Source organism: Alexandromys fortis, unplaced genomic scaffold (genome assembly GCF_014885135.2).
Source record: "Alexandromys fortis isolate MF-2015 unplaced genomic scaffold, M_Fortis_MF-2015_v1.1 scaffold_93, whole genome shotgun sequence".
In the NCBI taxonomy this organism is placed as follows: Eukaryota; Metazoa; Chordata; class Mammalia; order Rodentia; family Cricetidae; genus Alexandromys; species Alexandromys fortis.
The window spans coordinates 729920-755029 of NW_026067970.1; the positions used below are offsets into that span (position 1 = coordinate 729920).

The 25110-nt window shown below is 41.5% G+C and overlaps 1 long non-coding RNA gene across 6 annotated transcripts; it reads right to left on the minus strand.

Moving 5' to 3' along the window:
• Positions 1-1978: 1978 nt before the first annotated feature.
• On the minus strand, positions 1979-17312 carry LOC126509586 (uncharacterized). 6 transcript variants are annotated; one of them, XR_007594198.1, is made up of 5 exons: positions 17190-17312; positions 13059-13094; positions 10657-10832; positions 5193-10066; positions 1979-2597 (listed from the first exon to the last, which is right to left on the minus strand). It is a non-coding gene; the product is annotated as an uncharacterized lncRNA (long non-coding RNA). The 6 variants fall into 6 exon arrangements; XR_007594202.1 differs by having other exon boundaries at positions 1979-10066; positions 10679-10832; XR_007594197.1 differs by having other exon boundaries at positions 1980-10066.
• Between the last annotated feature and the right edge of the window lie 7798 nt (positions 17313-25110).

Sequence of the window (25110 nt, forward strand, 5' to 3'; positions counted from 1 at the left end):
GTGTGCAATTGCTCAGTGCAGCAAAGGAGATGGCTACTTATGTTGTTTGAGACCCCGTCATAGCAAAATAGAGCAAGCAAATGGCCCTCTTGTGAACTACCTAGTAGGGACCATAACATGGTTCCTGGAGCACTCTCTAAATGAAAAATATATCAAGCAAGAAAATTTAACTAAGGGCATCCTACATTCTCATTTCCCATTCCAACTCCATACTTTCAGACCAGATAATTGTGGGGGAGGCTGCCCTGGCAAGGTAGGAGGGATAGCAGCACCCATGGTCTCTTCCCATAAAGTGTTAAATGCTGTGGTCATCATCACAGCTTTCCACCAAATCAACCAAACATGCCTCCAGGCATGGCCACTTTAAAAAATGCTCTAGCTGGGAGCCACTATTCATATATATATATTGGGCACAGCTGATTGCACACTGGAAGGTCTGTCTCCTGACTGCACAGGTCCCAGGTTCAAAGCCGACATTATAACCCCAGGTTCAGTGATTTTCCACTATGCACACCAACCCATAGCCATGAACATGCTCAGGTGAATGTGGTGTGGGGCAATTTGTTGAGAAAGAAAAATATGTTTTATTTTTGTAAGTACATGTCCAAGCATTTGTTGGGACTGTTTGTGAGAGTCACTTATTGTGCATGTGTGTGTGTATGGATGGCATTGGGGGCCTATGTCACAGTGCAGATATAGAGGTCAGAGGACAACATTATGGAGTTGGTTCTCTCCATGCAGTTTTTTAGATTCTGCAGCTCAAACAAACTCATGTTCCCAGACTCCTTCAGCAACTGCTTGTGCCCATTGAGCCATCTCATCAGCTCTGATGTTGTCATTAACCAGCATGGTATGGGCTAAGTCATGCTCATACGGCCCTTAGTTTGCCAGAGAATCTATGGACAAGCAGACCATGGGAGTTTCTGTAGGAAAGGGCATTCTGTAGTTTTTGCTGAAGGATCCAGGATCTGTTCTCATCAGGGTATGTTGGCATATGTTGCTTTGCTGTATGGTATCTGCAGGTGGTAGTGCAGGATAATACCAAAAATATAAAACCAATGATGCAAAGAATTATCTGGAGAAAGATGCCTTAAGTATAGTGCTTATACAAGCAATCACCTGGGAACAAGCTTCTATGTAAATAAAGTTGACCATTTGGTAATAAGTGAGTGAAAGAAGTCATTCTATACATCAGAAACTACTATTGCATGCTGGAGACAAAATAAATAAAGGGGGAAGATTCAATAGCTGGTGTTACAGGTGTGAGAGGCTTACCATCTCATAGAGAGACAAAAAAGAGACCATGGATTAAGTAGGGCGGCGAATGTTGTGCTAAGCATGGGGCACCAGGAGAGAAGGTACCTAGTGAGCCACACATCAGTGATGTCTCCCACCCATCGGAGGGGAGGGGCATCAGTGGGAACTCTCACCCATCGGAGGGAAAGGGCATTAGTGCTAATTCTCACCCATCAGAGCAAAGAGTTTGTTTGCATCAGTCAGGTGAAAAAGCTGAAGAAACGTTCTGCAAACAGAAGAGACAGAACTGTGGTTCCGCTAAGACGAAAGGACAGGAGCCTCCAAGTGGTGACAAATGCGGCTAGGTGGGCAGAGTGGTAGTGATGGAGACGGCATCCTGAATGTGACAGGAACCACTCAGGATTTCAAGCACACTTGTGACATGGCCACATTTTACAGGTCGGGAAGAGTTGGTGTTTGTGGGGAGCATGGATCACACCTGGACAGGTCCTGGTGCAGAGGAATCACCGTTGATTGCGCAGGAGCAGAGAGGAGGTACTCCTCGGAGCAGGAGTGACGAGGAGAGGACAGAGGATTGGGAGCAATAGAGAGAAGTGGCGGATGTATTTTCAGAAAATCCTCTTCTAGGAAAAGGACCATTTGGGAGTAATTGCTCAGCCGATGGAGATGCTGAGGAGATCAGAAGGACTCTGCACCCATATAACGGAAAAACCCCAGCTGTGAACCAGGTCCCGACTTTCACAGCCTGCTTCTTCCCAAAAGGTAATAACGGCAGAAAGAACGCATCTAGGTGGGCTTTACAGGGAAGGACTACATCACCAGAACACATCCCGGATGTCGGATACAGTTAGCTTTATTATATAAACTATGGAATTACTGCCCCCACACAGGAGAAAAGACGTTGTTTAGAACACATGTTCATTAAAAAGGAATTGCTGCACTTTGCGAAGTCAGCCCGTCTGCTCTCATAAATATGACTCTCAGCATCTCAGTAGAAGACCAATGATGGAGACAGTCACGCGGCTATGCTTCCGTCAACTCCCCAGTTCTAATCTGGAGACGTCGCTTGATACCACAAACAGTACAGGAGCGATTTCGCACATTGGGCTGAGTCCAAACTGCTGGGTTCAATTCTATTTCAGACGGCCGAGCAATAAGCCCTAAACCGGAAGGAAGTGGGATGCTCGAGCTCGGCACTTGAAGGCAGCTCTTCAGTGCCTGTTTATTGTGGCTGTCACCGGGCTCCGCTGCTGCAATAAAAATGAGGCCCAGGTGTGTGGCACCGCTGACGTCGTATTCATTTTTAATTCTTGCGCACTCTTCCTTCCCCAACTTCAGACCTGAAAAGGGCTATTTTTTAAGTGATGGGAGCCAGAAAGAGAGCATAATAGCCTTGCTTATGTAAAAATAGCCCTGAAAAAGTCAAGAATTTGAAACTGCTTACTCGGAGACCCCCAGAACTGTACTTCCCGTGGCTCAAGTCATTTAGGATGGAGTGCACTCGAGTTCAAGCCTGACCTGGCAGACTTGCCACACTTGTTTCTATTTTTGAATTATCTAGGCCGATCTAAAGTTTAAATACATTTTTTAAAGCTTAATTAAACAAGCCACTTAAATCCTACAAGCATTTAATACTTAGCTAGAAATTGAAAAACGGATACCATGAAATCCCAAGGTAAAATAAAAACCAGGCAACATCTGCTAGTCCCATGTCTCTGTCACATGGGACGGATGTGTTTTTGAAGCCTCAAATCTTTAAATAACCAAATGCCTCTGAAATGGCTTTTTTAAAGCAAAAACTTTTGCATGGTATTGCTGATTGGTCGCCAGGCTTTTAGAAGCTTCTCTATGAAGCTGAGGTCAGGAGACCGTGAAGGGCACAGGGGTGGGGTAGCACCCGGGCCATATGTTAGACTCCCATCTCTTGGGCCTTGGGAACCAGGAAGGTAGGAGAGATGCTAACCTCTGGTGGGAGCTGTGCCAGGAAGCAGAGTGCTTGCTATTCTGGGATGAGTTTTATGGTGATCCGTTTATGGAGATTTTTGTTGTTGTCCCTGACATTTAGCAGAGCCGTTTTATAGTGATGAGAAAGGAAAGTGATTAATAAGTTATGGGGAGAATTATAGCACAGCGCCTTACATGCTCTCTCACACATTGCGAAGTGAATTAGTAGATGAAAATTCTACCCTCCCCCCCAAAAATGAAAATAAAACATAAGAAGCAGAAGCAGAAAGCTGTAGGGCTGTTTAACTTGGGGTCTCGCATCCACCCAGCTGCAAACATTGGGAAGCTTTAACTAGGGAGGTTAAGAAGTTGTCCGAGGTCGTGTGCTCGTTCTGTGAGAGCAAGAGGAGCTGCGTCAATGAAAGCACATTGCCCGTGTATGTATTCACACTCTGGAGAGTCTGGTGACCTATTTGTAGTCCTGGATCATGTAACTACAGGAACACCCGCTGTTAGGGGATCTCGTGGTGTGAACACTGTAAAGCAAATGTGCAGACACCTGGGTGGCACGGGCTGCTCCATGCCTAGCTGCTGTGATACCGCCTCCCGCTCCTGGTGCCATGGCCATCCAAACAGCAGAAAATTAGATGAAGCCCTGAAGCGAATGCTGCCAGGAAGAGAGGCAGGGGATATGAGGTGGGTGAGGCGGCAGCAGACAAGCAGGTCGCTGTTAGCAGTGAACAGTTTCCACAAGAGGAAGAGCACGCTAGCATGATGGTTTGTATGGTAGACTGTACTAAAGAAAGCAGTAGCATAACCATTCGTGATCCTTACCAAGCGTTGTATACTGCATGCAATTGTGTGTGCTATACATGTATGCAACATGTATGCAAAAAGTAAAGTGGGCTTGGCCCATGTGGCATCACCACAAGCGTGTGTGAGTCACATGTTGTGCTAGGACATTGTAACTGTTATGATGTCATTAGAAACAGGCATGTTCAACTCCATTACAATCTTATATAATCACCTTCACATACATGGCAAGTCTTGGATTGAAATGTCATTATGAACTCTCCCTTTAGCCTGCATGTTTTAAGTACCCAATAAATCGGATCAAAATTGATTCATTGGTTATGACATTTATTCACTCAGATTTACTGTATCTAGATACATGCCCATGCCAGGCCTCAAGAATATCATCATTTGAATAATTTGCTCTTTCCAAATAAAATGCATTGCAATCAAATATATGCATTCATTTCTTTAGCTAGAATTAATAACCTTGTACCAAATCATATCATATCATTAGCCTGTCTAATATTGCATTCTGCCTCCAGCAGAACACTGTGGCTTAGACTCTGGGAAAAATGAACCTCCTCATCCCAAAGCCCACTTTGCCAAGCTGCAGATCACCGCAGGTCCTCAACTGACTGACTACCTCGGGCTGTCAGTTAGTGCTCTGATTCGTGAGATTTGAGTGTCCTTGTTGTGACAGCTTACATAACCTCAAATGTTCCCTGGTAACTGAAAGAGAATCCAGCTCATTCAAAATAGCTCTCTACCTGTCAACTCCAGCAACAGCTCACTGCATCCATGTGAGCATCATGCAAACTGCTCTGTTTATCTTGACGTTATTTAAGGCACACGCCCTTTTCTCTCTCTACTTTCTCTTTTATTCTCTTCATCTTTTGACTTAGACGGTTTTAAAGGAATTCCAATTTCAAAGATCAGATTAGCCAGTGTCTCAGTGAAGGGCGGTTTATCAACATTCAGAGTCCTGCTTAGTTGAACAATTTTTCTTTCAGACGTGACTAAAGATCTTAGACCTGGCACTGTAGGACTCCACTCTGCATCCTTGTGGGATCCCCGGAAGCTGAGGTGTTCTGCCCTCCTATGAAGCATGCAGAGTGTCTTAGGTAAGGTTTCTATTGCTCTGACAAAATACGATGACCAAAAAGCAAATTGGGGAGGAAAGAGCTTATTAGGCTTACACTTTAACATTGCTGTTCATCACTGAAGGAAGTCAGGACAGGAACTCAGGCAGGGCAGGAACCTGGAGGCCGGAGCTGATGCAGAGGTCATGGAGGTGTGCTGCTTACTGGCTTGCTTCCCTTGGCTTGCTCAGCCCACCTTCTTATACAACCCAGGATCAACAGTCCAGGGATGGGACCACCCGCCATGGGTTGGGCCCTCTCCCACTGGTCACTAAATGAAAACAAGATCTTAAAGCTGGATCTCATGGAGGCATTTCCTCAGCTGAGGCTCCTTCCTCTGATGACTCCTGTTTGTGTCAAGCTGACACACAAACCCACCAGTTACACAAAATAACTTGCTGTGTCAAGTACAGCTCAAAACATTCTAAAAACAATGCCAGACTTGCCCAGATGACAATCAGTTACCACACTTCATTCCTTGTACCCAGAAATTTTGAAATTTAAACATTGAAATGAATCACCTAGTAGGCGTGAGGAAATGCAAACTGCCAGGGGAGGCAGTCTGGTGTCCCCCATTCCTGGGAGGGCAGAATAAACTGAATATGGTATACCTATACAAGGGAATTTTGGTACTACTGATATATGCTACGACATGGATTCATTTTGAGGACATGATGCTGAGGGAAACAAGACAATGGAAAAGAGGGAGATGTTTCATGATCCCACTTCTGAGAAGCACTTGGAGCAGTCAGTCCACAGAGACAGGAAAGAGAGTGATGGTTGCCAGGGCTCAAGGAAGTAGAGAACATGGAGATGTCTGCAGGACTTTAGTGCTTCCAGAGGCAAAGAATTGTAAAGGAAGGTTTCCCAAGGTGAATTACAGACTTGAGAGTGACTGTGATGGTAAATTTTATGCTTTGCATATTTTGCTACCATGAAACAGACACACACATGTATTGCAAGGTCCTGTGTCCAGAGGTCCTGCTGCAGTACATCTGAAATTGGACCTGAGAACTTGAATTTCCAACCAGCTCCAGGTCATCTTGGATGAGAACCACCATAGGGACACAGTGGGGGCATTTCCAGAAACTCTGAATAATGCACCCAGGACTTACAGTCTGATTGGGAAAAGCACATGGGTATCTGCCTTGCCAGCTAACCTAGGAAGCACACTGTGAATTTTGTGTCTACTTGGAGAAGCCATAATAGAATAACTGAAGAAATGATGGTCAGCCTAACATACTTCACGCCACTTCTTGACGCCCCACTACCTACTCAGGGTACTCGATAAAACCTAAGCATACGTGAGGAAACAAAAAGACTTGACGTCTTTGCCCTCAGCATTCTTATTTAATTTCACAGTTTTTTTTTCCTTTCTAAACCTGAAGGAGAGAGTGTAGACATTCAGAAAAAGAATATAGGAAAATATGACATGTTAATCAAGAGTTATACTGTATGTTGAATGTCTACTATAAACAGAACAGATATTCTTTGATGTAAAGTAAGCATGAAAGAATGTGATAACCCTTGTAAAATTAAAATTCATAATACTCCCTGTGGTATGGTAGAACAACAGTGTTGACAAGGGCTACTGAGACTGTATGTCATTCAAAATACACTGGGTAGACTTTTACCCTTGTAGTAGTAGGAGTGGCGGGGCTGCGTCCCCAGCACTCCGGTCGCCTGCTAGCTTATGCCCAGAAATAATTACACGGACACTGTATTCTTTTAAACACTGCTTGGAGGGACTGGAGAGATGGCTCAGCGGTTAAGAGCACTGGCTGCTCTTCCAGAGGTCCTGAGTTCAATTCCCAGCACCCACATGGTGGCTCATGACCATCTACAACGGGATCTGATGCCCTCTTCTGACACGCAGGTGTACATGGGGAGTACTCATACATAAAATTAAAAAAAGTTTGAAAAAAAATTAAAAAAAAAACACTGCTTGGCCCATTAACTCTAGCCCTTACAGGCTAATTCTCATATCCCAATCAACCCACCTCTAATAATCTGTGTAGCATCAGTCTTACCGGGAAAGATTCAGCATGTCTGACCTGGCAGCTTGCTTCATGGCGTCTACCCGGGAGAGGGGAGCATGGCCTCTGAGCTCACTTCCTCTTCCTCCCAGCATTCTGTTCTGTTTACTCCTCCCACCTATGTTTTAACCTATGAGGCCAAGCAGTTTCTTTATTACTTAACCAATGACCTTCCTCCATCATATCCTATCTATAAAATGTTCATATTCGTTCACCTCGTAATCCTACATGTAGAAACATATAGTAAGTACATAAAAGTGTAGAATATAAAAGATGTGTAACAGCAACATAATAATATTAATAATCCTGTCAGTGTGCAGTAAAACCTGGAAACACTCTCCACGAGGGACTTAACTGATTGCAGTGACCAAACAGGAGAGTTCTCAGTTAAACAAACATGCATTGGGGGCTGACCCAAAGTAAGGGCCAGAGTCATTTGAGGAGATACCTGCATATTCAGGACAAAGGCCACCCTCCTGCCTGCTGGTGTTGGAGGTTGCAAAGGCAATGAAAACCAGGGACTAAGCCTGCCAGTATAGAAACCATACTGAGGTCGGGCTATAGCCCATGGGAGAACATTTGCCTAGCATAGGGGAAGCACTAAGCTCAGTCCCCTGGGAAGGACGGAGGGAAGGAAAAAAGGAGGGAGGAAAGGAGGGAGGGAGGAAAGGAAGAAGGAAGGGAGGGAGGACCGGAAGACCAAGCCTGGATCCTACTGTACCTGAAAATAACAGGCTGTCTTTGCCTCTGATTTCCCAGTTACATGACTCTACGAATTCTTTACTTTTTCCATAACTTCACAACCAAAAGATTTAAAAACCATGAATATTTATTATATTTTAAACTCAAAAATATATACATAAGGAATATTAAAGTAGTATATTAAGTTATATGATAAAAATCAAATACTTAACTTTTGAAGATTCTTCATTTAAAAAAAAAGTACCACTGTTTTAACTCCCTGGCTATATATATTCTAAAAAATGTATTGCAAGAGTTATATAAGTGCATGTCTCACAGAGCGCTTGTAGAAATACAAAATGAACAATCTCCATGGAAGAACATGGAAATCTGTCAATGCACAGCTAAATTACAAATGCATCCATCGTGGGCCTGGCAGCACCAGTTCTAAGAATACAATGCAAAGACACAGTAGCAAAACTGTGAAAAGTCTTGTGAATAATCCCATTGGTTATGGCATATTTATAATCGGAAATGTGGGGAAATAATGTAAGTGCCCACTGATAAGAGAATGGTAGAAAAATTAAACTATATTCATGCAGCCAGATACTATGTAGCTATAAAAAAGACATTGAATTACACAGAAATCACTGGACACATTGTTGAAATTTAAAAAAAAAAACAATGTGCAAGACAGAGGACTAGATAGATAGGATTGCCTCTGGTGTGACAGAAGAGTACACGTGTGTATATTTATTTGCACAAATAAATAGTGGGCTATTAAGCCAAAGCTGATACGATCAAGGGAAAATCAACATAAATGTAAAAAAGAGAGATTTGCAAAATGAATAAAGTAACGGGACAGAATTACCAAGTGTTGGTGATTATGAGGACCTAATGGAAAACTTAGACTGGGAACACTAATCAGAACATTCTGGAAACTGCACTGTCTGTGACAGCCTGCGGACACAGCAATTCTCTTCTTCACAAAACAGCCACTAGAAATGCGCACACGTCCAAAGACACAGAAGCACAGCACAAATAGATCAGCAACAGAATCCTGTGGCCAGTGCTACTGACACAGAGAAGACCTTCACAACGTTCAATTTCCCTTTCTAGTAAATCTCAGAAGGCACTAGGGACAGAAGGAACACACCTCAAGACAATGAAGGCCGCATAAGGCAAATCTCTATGTATAGTTCATGTAACCATTAGATAAAACCATGGAAAATGAACACACGCCCTCTAAAACCAGAAATAAGACGGGGGCACCCACTTTCTCCATCCTTATTCATCAAACCATTCAAATATCAGCAAGACAGAAAAAGAAATAAAAGGGTTACAAATGGGAAGTCAAATTACTCCTCTTTCCAGAAAACATGACCATATTCTTAAAAGAGAAGTTAACTGTAAAAAGCCAGACTCATTAAGACAAATACAGCATGTTTTTAATGTATGTGATCATGTGTGTGTGTACTCATGTACAGGTGTGTATCCTTGTGCATGTGTGCTAGTGCCTGTATGTGTACTCTTTCACATGTGTGTACTTGCTCATGTGTGTGTGCACTCAAGCCTGTGTGTGTTTGTGATGAAAGTAGAAAGGAGACCATGAGAAAGAAATATTAAAGGAGGGGCACATGCGGGGAAGAGGGCACAATGGAATACAGGTGGTACAAAAGCAGAAGGGAGCATGACAATAGGGTCAGTATAGAGTGTGACAGAGGAGACAGTGTAGTGGGGGTGGGGAAGGGATTAGAACCAAGTATAATGACACATTTGTATGAAGATGTCACAATGAAACCCATCACTTTGAATGTTAACTTAAAAAATATTTTTAAATGGAAACAAACTTAATGTATTTAAGAAAAAGAACTAGTTTGGATTTAAACTCCAAACTAGCCACTCATATCCCCCACCACCAACATGGTTACATTGTGGTACAGTATGCATACAGTCTGATCCAATACACCAGCAGATGGAAGAGAGGAACTTCCCACTGCACACAGCCGTGAGGGAGCTCATCAAAGTATTGTTGAATAGGAAGCACTTCACAGGCTGTGCTATCCCACTCCTAGTCCAACATCTGGCAGAGTCAGTCCACAGGAGAGCAGCTGCCCTGGGATGGCGGAGACCAGAAGGGTGCAAAGTCAGAGTCTTGAGTGCTGGTGGGATTCTGCTTGTGCACCTGATGGTGGGCTCATGGGGGGGTTTAGCCTGTAAGAAATCACCATGCAGCGTGCTCACAAGATGAACACTCCACTGAATATATATTGTGGTTTTTTTTTTTAAAAAATTAGAAAATTTTCAAATCACTACATCTAAAAGCAGGAGGGAACAGAGAAAAGAGAATGGTCAGGAAAGCGAGACTTCTCTGAATGTATGTTGCTATATATGTTTAACTTTGGAATTAAGTGTAGGTTTTATATATGCAAAGACATTGATTCAATAAAAGGAAGAAAAACGTGTATGCATACATCAAATGGAAATAATTTAAACTCTGTTCCTAGGTGTTAAATTACAAGAGAGATATGTATGTGTGTATGTGAGAAAGAGTACATATGTGTGTGTACATACAGATGTATTTTTAAGGCTTAACATTAAGACTGAAAACAGACAAGAAAAGATCCCCTGAAATGCTACAATGATATTTCTGGATTCAGTTTAACAGCTTAGAAAAAAAAAATCAGGACTGCTGAATGCTCAGGCCCCGGGGAAACAGAAGGAAGGTAGAAAAATGCACAGCTGGGAAAGCACTCATTATTATCCAAAACAAACAGCTGTACCATGCTTAGGCATGCTCTAACCTAATAGCCTTCCAGAACTCACAGAGCTCTCTGAAAGCCGTAACATCCAGGCAGGCAGCTCCGGGAGCCAAGCAGTAAGTAAATGCTCAGATGGCGTCCCCACTGGCTTGGCCTGTAGGTCCGTCGGCTAGTCAGTATGTTTCTCACTGAACGCTGCAGGGCAGTGTAACCTGTGGCTGGAAAGGACAAGCAAACCGGTCACAAATGTTTTTATTATGAAACATGGTTTCATCTTCTATCTATTCCAACTATTTAATGTCCAAGTGTTTCCCAAATGGTCCTAAACTAGTGGAAGAGGAAAAATAATGAAACATCTAGAGTCTTTGTCTTTGGTACTGGCAGAAACCATTCTGTCACAGGTATACACAGGAGGAGTTTGGATCTTATCTGTGGAAAATTTTAACCCTCAGTTGATCCTACACCACACACAGAATCAGAGCTTTGAACATTCTTCTAACTTGAGGGTTCAAATCTAGCTCTGCAAATTGAATTTTATAAGTTTGGTTTCCTCATTGATAAAATGGAAAGAATCAATTCAAGTTTTTTTTTAATTCACATAGTAAATTACATGAAGTACTTATGATGATGCTGTACTGTGCTGTGTTAACCTGTGTGATGTGGGATGTCCTTCTGCATGTGTTGCTTTTATTGGCTGATGAATAAAGCTGTAGTGGCCAATGGCTTAGCAGAGTAAAGCCAGGCAGGAAATCCAAACAGAGATATTTATATAGAGAGAGCAGGCAAAATCAAGCAGATGCCAGCCAGTCACCGAGGAAACAAGATATATAGAAAATGAGGTAATGCCACGGCCATGTGGCGATGCATAAGATAATAGAAATGGGTTAATTTAAGATGTAAAAGCTAGCTAGAAATACCCCTGAGCCACCGGCCAAACAGTGCTGTTTAATTACAGCTTTGTGTGACTATTCGGGTCTGGGTGGCTGGAAAACGAACGCGCAGTCTCCCTAGAGGAAGACTGTGATGTGCAGTGCTATATCTCATCCTTACATACGCTGACTGGGAAAAATCAGTGAGTGGAATAATTAAATAACATTTGCCATCAATTAGGCAATAGCTGCATCATAAGGCATTTTAAAAACTTATAATTTTATTTATTCTATTCAGTCTTTACAAAATTCTTATTAAGAGGTTACAAATGAAGAAATTATGTTTAGCATGAGGCAATAGATAAGCAGAAGATGTTAGTCTACCCCAGGCCTAACCCTATCCCTGACTAACTCCAGAACAATATGAATCCAAAACTTATTTTTCTTGTTTGCAAAAAAACCAGACATAAAATACCATATTAGGTCATTAACATCCACATATTAACTCATGCACAACATAAGAACTAAGTGCAAGGACTTGTTCCCACAGAATACACAGAGATGGCCCTGTTCAAATGGTGGAGGCAGGCTGGAACGGTCAAAGTGTGGGTGACTTGGAGTTGGTGGCCTAGAGCACAATGCCCAACACACAAATGTCTGTTGGATGAATGAGCATCTCATAGAGCAAAAAAAAAAAAAAAAAGTTTCCTCATTCACTCTAAGTCTCTGGCTAACTCTGATACTCTGATGTCAGAACTTAGCAGATTCTTAGAGGATTTCAGCTAAAGAAATATATTAAAATGTCCCTTAAAACTCCAGAAAAGATGAATAGCTGAAGACGTAATTCAGGCTGAATGACACTTGCACTGATAGCCGTGATTTAAACCACAATGACACAGACAGAGAACGTGTGTATAAGGCATAGACTAGTGCAAGTCAGGTTGGTCAGTGGAGTAAACAGAGAGGAAAGAAACAGAGAGGCTTAGCATGGTAGACCAAGCTGCTTTCATCTGTGGGTTCCACGTGAGTCAGGCTCGCCTCTTCTGGCCTTAGATAATAAGTGTGGGAAGGGCGAGCATTACTTCTTAGAGTCCTAATGTGTGCTCTGCACCCCATTGTAGATTCATTCTTACTCTGACGGATAACAAAGGATCTAAAAGCTTCTGCTTTACAGACTAGGGGAGCCACAAGGAAATTATGTTCTTGCCAATGGTGAATATGGAAATGAAGTACTGTTATTTGTTAGAAAGAATCACGGAGTTAGAGAGATGGCCCAGTGGTTAAGGACACTTGCTCTTCTTCCAGAGGACACAAGTTTGGTTTCCAGCATCTATGTCAGGTGACTCATATAACTCCTATAACTCCAGCTCCAGGAAATCTGATGTCTTCTTCTAGCCCGTGCAGGTACACACACACACACACACACACACACACACACACAATCGTAAAAGGACAGAGTGCTGGAGACATGATGGTTAGTCAACCTTATAGACCAGGTTATGGTAACACACACCTTAAATCCCAGTAGCCACAATGATACTCACCTTTAATCCCAGTAGCCACAACGACACTCACCTTTAATCCCGGTGGTGCATGCCTTTAATCCTAGCCCTAGAAAGGAATGTAAGAAAGGGGGAGGTAGCTCTCACAGGTGCAGTTTCATTCTGAGATTCCCAGAGGTAGGATTGCCATTCCAGACTGAGGTCAAAGTAAGAGCCAGTGGCTGATTGTTTTGCTTTTTGGGTCTTCAGGTTGAACCAGAGTTTCTTCCTCTGAGTTTTTACTAATCATGCTTCACTTCTAGAACTAGCTCTGTAAACCAGGCTGGCCTTGAACTCACAGAGATTGGCCTGCCTCTGCCTCCCAAGTGTTAGGATTAAAGGCATGTGCCTCCACTACTCAATATATGTATTTTTAAAAAGAATCACAGCCCAGGTATTTCTCAGGCAGCAGCATTATCTTGATAAAAATCACCACCATTTCATCACTAAATAAATTTAATTATGCAGTTCACGGAGCGATGGTCAGTGGTTTAGATGGATTCATTTATTAATTCCCAAAGAGAAATAAATGTGGCCACACATCTACTATTATGAGAGAATTTTCCTTGAGGATTCAAGTCACATGTGAATATGGCTTGATTTACACTGAATCAGAGTAACAGTAATTACTGATAAGGGGCAGCGACATTCGAGTGTGAACCCCATCTATGCTGATGAAAATAACCAGGAATGTATAATTAGAGAATACTGCACATCAGGCTATGCTCAACACATCATATCTAATTTAATCCTTGCCCTTTGAGATGTTTTCGCATTGCAGAGCTATACCTGCTAAGCAGATGGCATGCTAATATCAACCAGCTAGCCCACTCCCCCTCCTGAACTCAGGCTAGCAAATTCTCATTTGGACTATTTTTCCAGACAGCACTGCACCTGCTTGCAGGCAATTTGGGTCCATCTGTGACGAGGCATCCTCCTAAAGGTCCTCAAGGGCTGACCGCGAGCACACACACATTTTCCAAAGAACCAATGTGATTTAAGAGTTAAACAACTTCAAGTGATTTTATATGAAATTAAATAGTCTTATTATGGAACACGAATATAAAATTCAAGCAGATGTTGAAAGGTAAACCTGGAAGGAATTTCACGCTTGAGAGACATCTTGAGAGCTCTCGTTCAGGGTGCTGCGTAGAACAGCTTTAAAGCCACCATGCTGTCACAGAGGGAAGACACAAAGTAGCTGTGGAGGTGAAGCCCGAGCTTCTGGAATTATATGTGAATTTGTTTAATTTCCTACAGCATCACCTCTTCCCCTTTGGTTAAAGTGGTATTTCAATTTTGTGAGCCCCATACTGACAATTCACTCTTAGGTTCTGTCCTTAGCTGTTAATTTTGTTCATTAGCGTTTTCTTCAAGACTAAAATTCATTCTCTTGCTCTGACTAAAGAGTAGAATTCACAACTTTTTTTTTTCAACTAAAGAATCATAAGGGGGAAAAAAGACAGTTTATTTCCTTAAACTTTTCAATACAGTAGAAAATTATTATCCTGCCCCTTGTGTTGAAACTTTGGAGCTAACCCATGGACAAGATAAGATAATCTCTGCTCTCAAAGATGTGCCTGTTTTTCCTTCTTGCAAATATTAACTTAAATATGGATACAGATATACAAATACGTGTAAGTATACAGGAGTTCATTTTTATAAGATTTTCATATCACTGTACTTAATTTTAATTATGTTACCTTTATAGTTATAGTACTTTATAAGCATTTATATTTTATCTACACCATAAGTTAAAGTCTAAATAATAATTTATTTGAGAGACATGACATATATTGTCTAATAAACCTGGAGATTTAGGTTGTTTTTAGTTTCGTATTCTTACAAAGTTACTAAGATGAATATTTTTACAGGCAAATTTTTATGCCTATCTCTAGTTACTGCTTTCAGAAGAAGTACTTTCAAATCAATATATTCCTCTTTTGGGGTCAAAGGACACGACTGTGTTTAAGCCTTTTGAAACATTGCTGAATCACACCCCAGGAATATTTATACCCGTTTATATTTTCAAATTTATCATAAGATAGTGTCTATTTTCCCATAACCCAACAGCAATAGGCACCTATTATTAGACATTTTAAGCCAATTTGTAGGTGCAAATTGATTTCTTGTTTTAATACGCCTTTGTGGTCTCCTGTGAGGGGAAACATTGTTGGTGACTGGAGTACATCTCTTGTGTTTGTTGTTTCGTGTCTGTCTGTTCCTTGGCCATTTTTCTATTGCTGAGCTTATCTATTTGAATGGGTTTTTAAAAAATAAATTGCAGAGTGACTTTTTTTTTCTGCTATACATGATTCAGCAATTTTTCACAGCCTGTAACTTGATGTTTTATTTATTTCTTGAGGGTTGTGTTTTCTGCAGCCACATTTACCGATAATTTTATTTTATAATTCCTGTTCCAGTTCGGAGCTTTGGAAGTCCTCTACCCTCTCTTCTTGACTTTTGATTCTAACTCTGTAGGCACACATCCCAAAACCTGTGGGACACATTCTGAGTGTCTCCAGGTTTGAGAGTGGTGGCAGCGGTCAGGGACATAAAGGCAGGGACAGAGAGTGAAGCAGGGAGAAAGATAGAAAGCAATTTGACATGTACATATTACCAGATTTTCTTCCCAGACAGGGGCAGGTTACTAGCCAATTGTCACTGGTAGAACCCAAGATTTTTCCTTCAAACAAGTTTCAGGGTGAGGCTCAAGGCTACTCCAGTCATTTTCATAATAAATGACAGCACTGGGGTCTTTAATGTGACAGGCCATTTATCTTTTTCTAATGTAATGGCTCTCTCTACTCTAATTCAAGTTTTTGTTGTTTTTGTTGCTGTTGTTCAAGACGTTTTTTTTTTTTTTTTTCTGTGTAGCCCTAGTTGTCCTTAAACTCACTCTGTAGACCAGGCTAGCCTGGAATTCAGCGGTCAGTCTGCCTACCGGCCTTTCCTTCTCATGTACTGGGATTGAAGGCATGCGCCACCATGCCCACCTCCTTATGAAAGCCTGAACAGCTTGCACAGATTTTCTGGTATACCTGTCCCTTTTTGACAGTGAATGGTCAAAACTCACTCAAGTAAGGACATCTTGTTGGTGTCCAGAAGGTCTCCACAGCACCTGAGCACTTCTGAAGTCAGTGGCCAGACATGGGTCTGGTTGAGTCTGAGAGAGGACCCAGTCTTCCTGGTGTTGCTATTCATACTCCAGATAACCTCTGGTTATACACAGATTCAAACACTGCCCTACACTGGAAAGCAAGGCTTTTAAAGTATAAAACCAAATCCCACTTCTGAGGTCTGTATTTGTTTTAAAAATAAGGAAAAATAGCAGCCAAGACCTTCTAAGGCCCTCATCTTTGTCTAAGTGCAAGCTGCGCCAATACACTGAGTGCCCAGAGACCACTTTTCTTCCCTGCCATATTCTACTCCACATAAGATCCTCTATAATCATCCATGCCTTCCTCTGTCTGCGAGTCATCCAGACATCTTCATTCTCCACATCAGACATCAAACATCAAAGACTATGTCATTTTTGTGCATTTGATCATCATTGTCATCGCCTCAATTCCAGCACCCCCGGCTTGTCCCCTGGAAAGGCTGCATGCTGCTGAAAGAAATGCACATTTGATTTGCTACCAGACTGTGCACGGATTCCGTCTGTTGTTTGGCTAACCAGTGTTGGAAACAATAGCCTGGTATTTCCAAGCCCAATTTCTCTTTAAAAACAGGGGTCCTACCTGCCTCACATGCATGCCATGAAAGGCCTCTGCATCCTGTCTCCCCAAGTGGTTACTTTCCCCTACTCTTGTTCTTTGGTTTTGACCAATGTCTCCTAACATTTTTCTAGTCTCAACAAGCATCTAAATGACCACCAGAGTAGCCTTTTGACATCGGAAATTGGATTTTTAAAAAGCAACTGTACTTTCCCATTGGTCATCGGACAAAGCCATTTGACAAGGCTCCCTTTAGACACCGCATCATTTTTCAGATGCTTCCTGAACTCCTCACCAGACTTCCTGGTCCCCGCCCACACCTTGGATCTTCTTCCCTTTCCCAATCTTGTCTAACAAACACCTTATTACTTACTCACTCCTTGAGTTCTGCCTTAAGCATTTGCAACACAAAGTAATTTCCTCTGAATGCCTTACATAATTGAACTTACCTCCTTTTCTGTAGCAAATGCTTGCATCAACTTGCCTGGTTTTATTTCTGTTTTTATAGGTAGAAAAGCCTGATGCTTGGGGTTATAAAGGAAACTGTTCACCCAGTAAATTGACAGTGTAGCCAAGATTCACCAGGCTGTCTGACCTTAAGGCCATGACTTAGCCATTATGCAACACTTGGTTTGTCATTAAACACTCTAGCAACTTCCTCGCTCATAAATGAGATAATTATTTATTTCTCAAGATCTACAAAGTGTCTAGCTCGGTACTTGGAGCACAGTCAAATATCTAAAAATAATTTGAGTGTTTTATTAGGGGTTGAAAATACTTGCCTGGGGCTGGGATAACAAGGGATGAACCTGTTACTTGCTTGATCTGCTCTGACAGCTGCTGAACTTTCTTTGAGCAATGCCTGGTTTGAATCTAGCACGCTAGTCTCATTGACTCCCCATAGAGACTATCAAGTCTATGAGGTCAAAATCATATCTATCTTACTTGCTCTAGTTCCCTACATATGCGTACGTGTTAGGTGCTTTAAAAAGATATTAGTTGAACTGCTAAGTTCAGTAAGCACCCAGCTGGTATAATTGACGATGCCAGGAAAACAAGAAAAGTGACGACTTTTAGGAACAAGTAGCTTACAGTGCAGTTAATCCCAGCACTCGGGAGGCAGAGGCAGGCGGATCTCTGTGAGTTCGAGGCCAGCCTGGTCTACAAGAGCTAGTTCCGGGACAGGAACCAAAAGCTACAGAGAAACCCTGTCTCGAAAATCAAAAAAAAAAACAAAAAACAAAAACAAAAAAAAAAAACAACTAAGGATCATATATTTGCAAAGCAATATATCATCAAATTAGTGACACAACATCTCACGAGACTTTACTACTTTTTCCATCTGTAGAATCCCATAAGAGATAGAATGTGAGAAAGTTTCCATAATTTTGCTGATATTCTCTTAGCATACTAAGATGTGATTAAGATGTAAGAAGAGACTAGACAACATCAAACCCATAATGATATGCAAATGATATTGATCTAATCAGTCATGTTTGCTGTCATGAAGGAATCCATGATTATAAACTGTTTCACGCGCTGTGTGAGCCGTTCTGTAGGGCACGTCGTTAGCATTGAACACCCATCTGCGTGTAGTAGCGCTAGGTGCCCTGTGAAGGATTTTAATTAAAACAAAGGCAATCCCCATAGTTTGGAAATCAGTTCATTCAAATCAACCTCTCATTTAAAAATAAAAGGATTTCTGATATCTTAAGTCTTAAATGTAAAGAATTCAAGCATCAAGCATCCACTCCTGCTTTGTTGACATTAGTCAGCATATACCATCAAGTACAAAAGGTAAATCCTAAAGAACATGAGTTTACTCTGCAAAGCTTACATTTGACCCTTTTAAATTTAACTAGATTTAGTTATTTATACTGGCTTCAATATATTCATCACACTCTGTCATAGATTTCAATTTTATTTCTAAATTTATTGTTTGATTTTCTGTTTGTCTATGTTATCTTTTTACCAAAGACTTCATGGAGTTACAAGTTTTAAACTGTAAAAAAAAAATGTGTTGTCTTATTTAACATATGAAGTAATAGTTTTTATTATGGGTTTTTATACATATGTCACATACTTGGCTTTGGTTTCTCCTGCCTTTCTGTTCCTCTCTCCTATGCACCGGCACATCTTTCTGGATCCTTCCCTGTCACGTAATCCTATTGTACACCCCGCCCCTCATCCTTCAAGCCTCTTGCCCCCCCCCTTATGATCCCTTTCCTAATTTCATGGCCTATGCCCACACTCACACCCATAAATACACACATATTAAAAATCAAATGCTCAGTTTCGCATATGAGCAAGAATTGCAGTATTTGTTGTTCTGAGTCCCACAATTACAATAATACCCAGTTCCTGTCTTGGTGCAACATAGTATTATCTTTTAACTCCTTGTATGAGTTTATTTTGTATGCAAATTTTATACTCTCTACAATTTATGATTGGGATTGCAATTTGAAAAGTGTTTGCCAATCACTGTCATACCATTTACTGAGAGTACTTCATTATCTCTACTCATTAGAAGAGGCATTCTCACACCTCCATATGAGCAGAGCCTACTTCATAGCTGTTTTGTATGTCTGTGTATGTACATATTTGTGTGTGCATATGTGTGTGCAGGTGCACATGCATGTGCTTCTGGAGCATAGAGGTGTCTTCCTCAATCCTTGTTCATCTTACTTTTTGAGACAGTGTCTGTCACTGAACCTGGATCTCAACAATTTGGTGAGACAGTCTGGCCAGCATGTCCCAGAACATCCCTGTCTCTACGTCCCCAGCACTTCTATTACAGGCACATGGTGCAATGCAAGCCTTGCTACATGTGTGCTGGGGGTCTGACTCAGGTCCGCCTGCTTGTACATAGTGCTTTACTAGCTGACTAGTCTTCCCAGCACCACTAGCCATTTATCTTTAATAAGCTGGCTGTCCTTCCACAAATACTGTATTATAAGCTCATGTTGGCTTTATATTTCAGTTCAATATAGGGCACACTTGTCATTGTGAATGAAATGTTTTTTTACTGCCCACAACTATATGGACTAATTACATATATAAAAAACGAATTGCGTTTTATAGACTTTGCCCACATGTAACAATAGCTCTTTTAGTTGATCTTGATTCATCCAGAAAGACAATCTCTTTTCTAGTAAATACCTTCTCTCCCTTCAATGCTAATACTATTTCTCTTACGTATCTCTTTCTTGTCTTATTGCACTGGCTAGCACTTCTAGACCAATGCTTGAAAATAGCAAATTAAATGGAACTGGGTCTTTTTTGGAAGGAAAAATAACCCTACCATGAGCATTCTTGGTATATAATTGAGGTTAATTAATGAATGAGCATTTGCTTTTCTATACCTATTGTGGAAACAATAATTGCAGAAAGCAATGGTATTGGTATCTCATTGGCTTAAATATCCTGCAAGGTAGGATGCGGAAAGGAAGGAGTTTTCCCACTGAAAAACATTCTCAGGTCCCAAGAAGTGTTCCCAGAGCAGAACTTCAACTTCTGAATACTCCTTTCCTACCACCTGTTACCTGACTGCTGTGGTAGTTTAAGAGTGGCAGTTGGAAATGTCTATATCTGATTGGACAGTTAGTGTATGGTTGCAGTTATTTATATACTTTAATGCTTCCTGAGTAACTATTTGAAGAGGTAGTATTGTACATTGACTTAGAACAAATTAATTATAATCATTTCCTAATTTAAAATAATGAAATAAATCAAATCAAAAAATGCTAACCTGTCAGTACCAAAAAGAATGTCAGTGCCTTAGAATTATTTACCTAACTATATCATGCAATCATATATTTTTCTATATTGCAACATTTCATAAATATGTAACTTTTTCAAATTAACTGTTCTTAAGTTAGACTGGTCTGCTGAAAAGTGGTTTGAAATTCAGCTCAAATTAGTTTAGTTTTAAAAGGATTCCATGACTTTGTATAACCAGAAAAATCCAAAATGAAGACACTTTTTAAAATGAATTTCTCCAAGTGTTCAAAAAGAGAATACAAACATACACATAAGAAAACACATACACTCTTTTCTCTACCAGAACTAAACTGCCCTTGATTTAGGTAACATATCTATTTCTCTGTGGCTGAGGATGATCCAGTGATCCAGTGTCCTGATTGGCCATACCTATGTCACATGGCCATTCCAATGATTTAAGAAAAAAGGTATAATCATTAACATCCCAGGCAGAATCTTATGCAACTAGTAGTGATTAATATTTCTCCAAAATAATGAGAGGGGTAACAATTGTCTCAACATAAAGAACTTAACATTGTTACATTAAAAAAAATCACAACTGTTTGCTATGAGTTACAAGCTCTTTATTATTTAAATATATATGTCCCTGCAAAATTCCTGTGGAAAACTACCCCTAAGGTGATGTGGTTTGGAGGTGTGTCCATAATAGAAAGCATCTGGACCTGAGGATGGAGCCCATGTGAATAGGATTGGCCACCTTGTAAAAGAGGCTGGAGGAAGTCTGTGATCTTCTATGAGGACACCGTGACAAGATGCATTTCTAGTCACTAAACCAATGAGTACACTGATTTATCTTGGACTTTCCAGCTTCCAGAAATGTGAGAAAAGATATTTCTATTTATAAATTACCCAACCGAAAATACCTTAGATAGTGCAGAGCAAATGGACTAACACATGCTTCCTGTTTTGAGTTAGCAATTTTTCCTCCAAGTTGAGTTCCTGAGTGACCAGTAAAGTGAACATCTATTCATATAGGACACATTCAAATAATGCATAAACAAAAACATAGAGACTATATTACAAATAATTAAATAAATCTAGTTAGCCATAAACCTCCCTTAAGATAATTGTTAATTATGTTTCCCCCCTAAGATTAAGAAAAGGTTGCTGCATGAATCAAAAGGAGGCCCTTTCTCTGTACCTGCCAGATTCTCTGAGCAACTGATTCTGAGACGGTTTGGTGTGTCTATTAGTAAGTGGCTTTAGATCGACAACAGAGGAAGAAGTCAAGAGTGGACAACGTGGGCAGAACGAGCTATCAGCGACAAAGCAGGCCTGAATGACAGTCTCAGCTGTTACTTGGGTGGTTGCTATGTTAGTGTGATACAAGATTATCTTTAGTACATGTTGACCCTTTAACACTCTACTGAGTAACAGAAACTTTGAAAAACAATGGTTTGGGAGGGCAGCAAGATGGTTCAGCAAGGCTATCTGAATCCCAAAAAGGTGGAAGGAGAGAACCAACTCCACAAAGTTGTCCTCTGCCTCCACACACGCACACACACACACACACACACACACACACAAACACACACCACACCAGACAGTTGGTTGTTTTTTTTTTCAGTTTTAAAGTCCATTTGAGGGTGGGGGTACATAGAACAGAGGGAGATGTGAAGCCCAATATACTCAGGACCCTTGGCTTCAGTCTCATACATTTCAATGAAACACACAAACACAGTGCACCCTAGAATTATTTTTATTATTATTTAATAATATTTAATACTTTTATTCCTTTTTATTTTTTGAGAACAGTTTAGAAAATTTTGCACTTTGGTATCATGTAGCATGTAGTTCTATGTAGTGATGAGGCAAGCAGGCCTGCTTTTCATTCCGCCCAGCTCCCACACAGCTAGCTTTACACCCGAAATAACAACACACAAACTGTATTCCTTTAAACACTGCCTGGCTCATTATATCTAGCCTTTTCTTGGCTAACTCTCATATCTTGATTAACCCATTTCCATTCATGTATAACCACCGTCTGTCTTGGGTAGGAGAAGCATGGCATCTGCCTGACTCTGCTTTCTTCCTCCCAGCATTCTGTTCTGTCATCCTGCCTACCTATGTTCTGACCTATCAGGCCAAGCAGTTTTTAGTAATTAACCAATGAAAGCAACAGATAGCTAGAAGAGCCCCCTACATCAGTTCTACTGCAGCAATCAAACCCGAGGAGCTTTCCCCAGAGTCTACGTTGCTGATACACACGTACCCCGTCAGCTTGCACAGCATGGTGATGAATCCACGTTAAATAACATGGTACCAAACGCCCTTCACTGTGTGACTTGTACTATGATTCATTCTGCTTGAATGGGCCTGAGACTTACAAAGCGCTCTGTACAAGCAATGTGAGAACCAGCAGGGGCTTCCCCAGGACCCCCTTCCACACTGTCTCCTGCTGGAGCCTGTGCAGTTGAGCTTAGCTCCTCTTCATTCACCCCCTCACTTTAAAACAGAGAGTATAATGATGTCAAGGGGGAAACAGGGTGCTCCACCTGTTTCTTTATTTTGTTTTGCTAAGATGAGGTCTCACTATGCAGCCCAGCTTTGTCTGGGACCTACTGGGTAGTCGAGACTGGATGAGACTTGAAGTCTTCCCGTAGCAGCTTCCCAAGTGCTTGAATTTCAGGCATGTGACACCCCAATCAAAGGAACATTCTGAGAAGCATAAGACTGTGTCTTCGGGTAGGTGTGAACTAGCTGGTATGACTACCAAGTAAGGTCTTTCATATTTGTAAATAGCCTGGATATTTTAAAGAGGAAGTAAGCACCCTGTACTTCCTACCATTGCAGCAGCATCTCTTTAAAATGAGCCATTAACTTCTAGGGTTTTGAACAACCAAAACAGTTTTGCCCTGGCCATACCCTACTACTACTTTTGTACACACACACACACACACACACACACACACACACACTCCACCTTAGTTTCTGCTACCTATACCTGATCATCAGCCAGTTCTACTTTGCTTCTTCAAGGCCTGCTTTCACCCTCCTGGCACCCTCCGGAGTCTCTGGAGCATGTGAGCTGTGCTCTACTGCTATCACTATTAAGACAATACCTCCCCTGCCCTGCAGGACTAAGTCTCTTGGCTTCTCCAATGAGGTCAGGACACTATACTGACACCTGATAGATGCTTACAGGTTTTTGTTTTTGATTTCCATTTTCGTATCAGTTAAAAATCTTTTTTACACCAGAGTAGAAGTGTTTGCCCTTTGTACAGCTCTCAGATACATGGGAGTCGTGAGGCTCAGAAACCCACTTGAAAGGAGAACTCCAAAGGGTTAATTAGATGGCCATGCTGTAGCAGGATAAACTCAAGAAGCTTTGCTAGACTCCCTATCTTAAGACTGATGTTCTTTCTAAGAGCTCTTCAACTGTGCCCTGTGTATTCAGGAGTAAGCGTTCAAGTCTAGTAGCGACTTCCTTTTTCACTTAATGCTCTTAATTGCAGTCCACCAACCAACAACTTGGTTCCAATAAATGAGTGCCTACTATACACAGCACCATGACAAATGCTGCAGGCCTTCTTGTGCACAGCACCCTGGATTCTCACATGCGAGTAAGTTAGGGTTGGGGCCCAGATGAAGTGAAGATGAATAATTGATGCTTTTATAGAGAAGAACAGAAAAGGGCCAGAGAAGGCAATCATACTGCAGAAACTCAAAGGAGGACAGTCACCTCTGTCTGGGGTGATGCAGAAGAGATTTCAAAGAGGAGGGGGAGATGGACATAAAGGTCTGGATTTTGGCCAGATGTACAGTGGAGCAAGACTGGAGTGACTAATGTCTTGATGGGGAACCATGATCATTGGGTGTGGCGTCCATAGACATAGAGAGATGGGGATAAAATGCCTGGCCTCCTTGGTGAAGTGTACAGTTTAAATTAGGGCAAGAAGACCTTAAGGTAAAAAAGAGGCGTCAGAGGACATGGACAGAAACTTCCTTTCCTCCAGCTTGCAGGTGGGCTTCAGGAGGACTGAGACAGGCTAAACATGTGCCAGTGGGATGCCATGAAGGAACTGCAGGACTACAGGCAAAGGGGATGAATGAGGATAGCTAGGCATAGCAAATTTATTTCAGTCATGTTAATTGGAACTGTGATCGGCTTATCCAGATGGAGATACTCAAAGCTCAATCTGGAGTTGAAAACAAACCTAAAAGGAGAGTAGATAGAAGCCTGGGAGCCCCGGAGCAGCAGCCTCTAGCATCTGAGTCTTCCTACCTTTCCATTCTACATTTTCCCTCGGAACTCCTCCCTGTTCTTAGCAGAGCATGTTTATTTAGACGTGGGAGAAGATAGCACAGCAAGCACGCAGGGACAGAACTGGCAGATGCGCAGGAGCTGCGGGTTATACAGCACTAGTGAAGGTAAAAGAAGAGAAAGGCTCACCAAGTCACAATGTGGGCGTAGATGGGGGGGGGGCGGCCTCCTTAAACCCTGCAGAGAGGTCAAATGAATGAATGTTATCTAAGCAAAGACCTTCTGGTGCCCATATAATCCTACTGTCTCCTGTTGAGCTGTCTGACGCAGCAGTTATGTGATATTTTAATAGCATAGTATTCTGAACCATCAGGTAGGAGCTGATG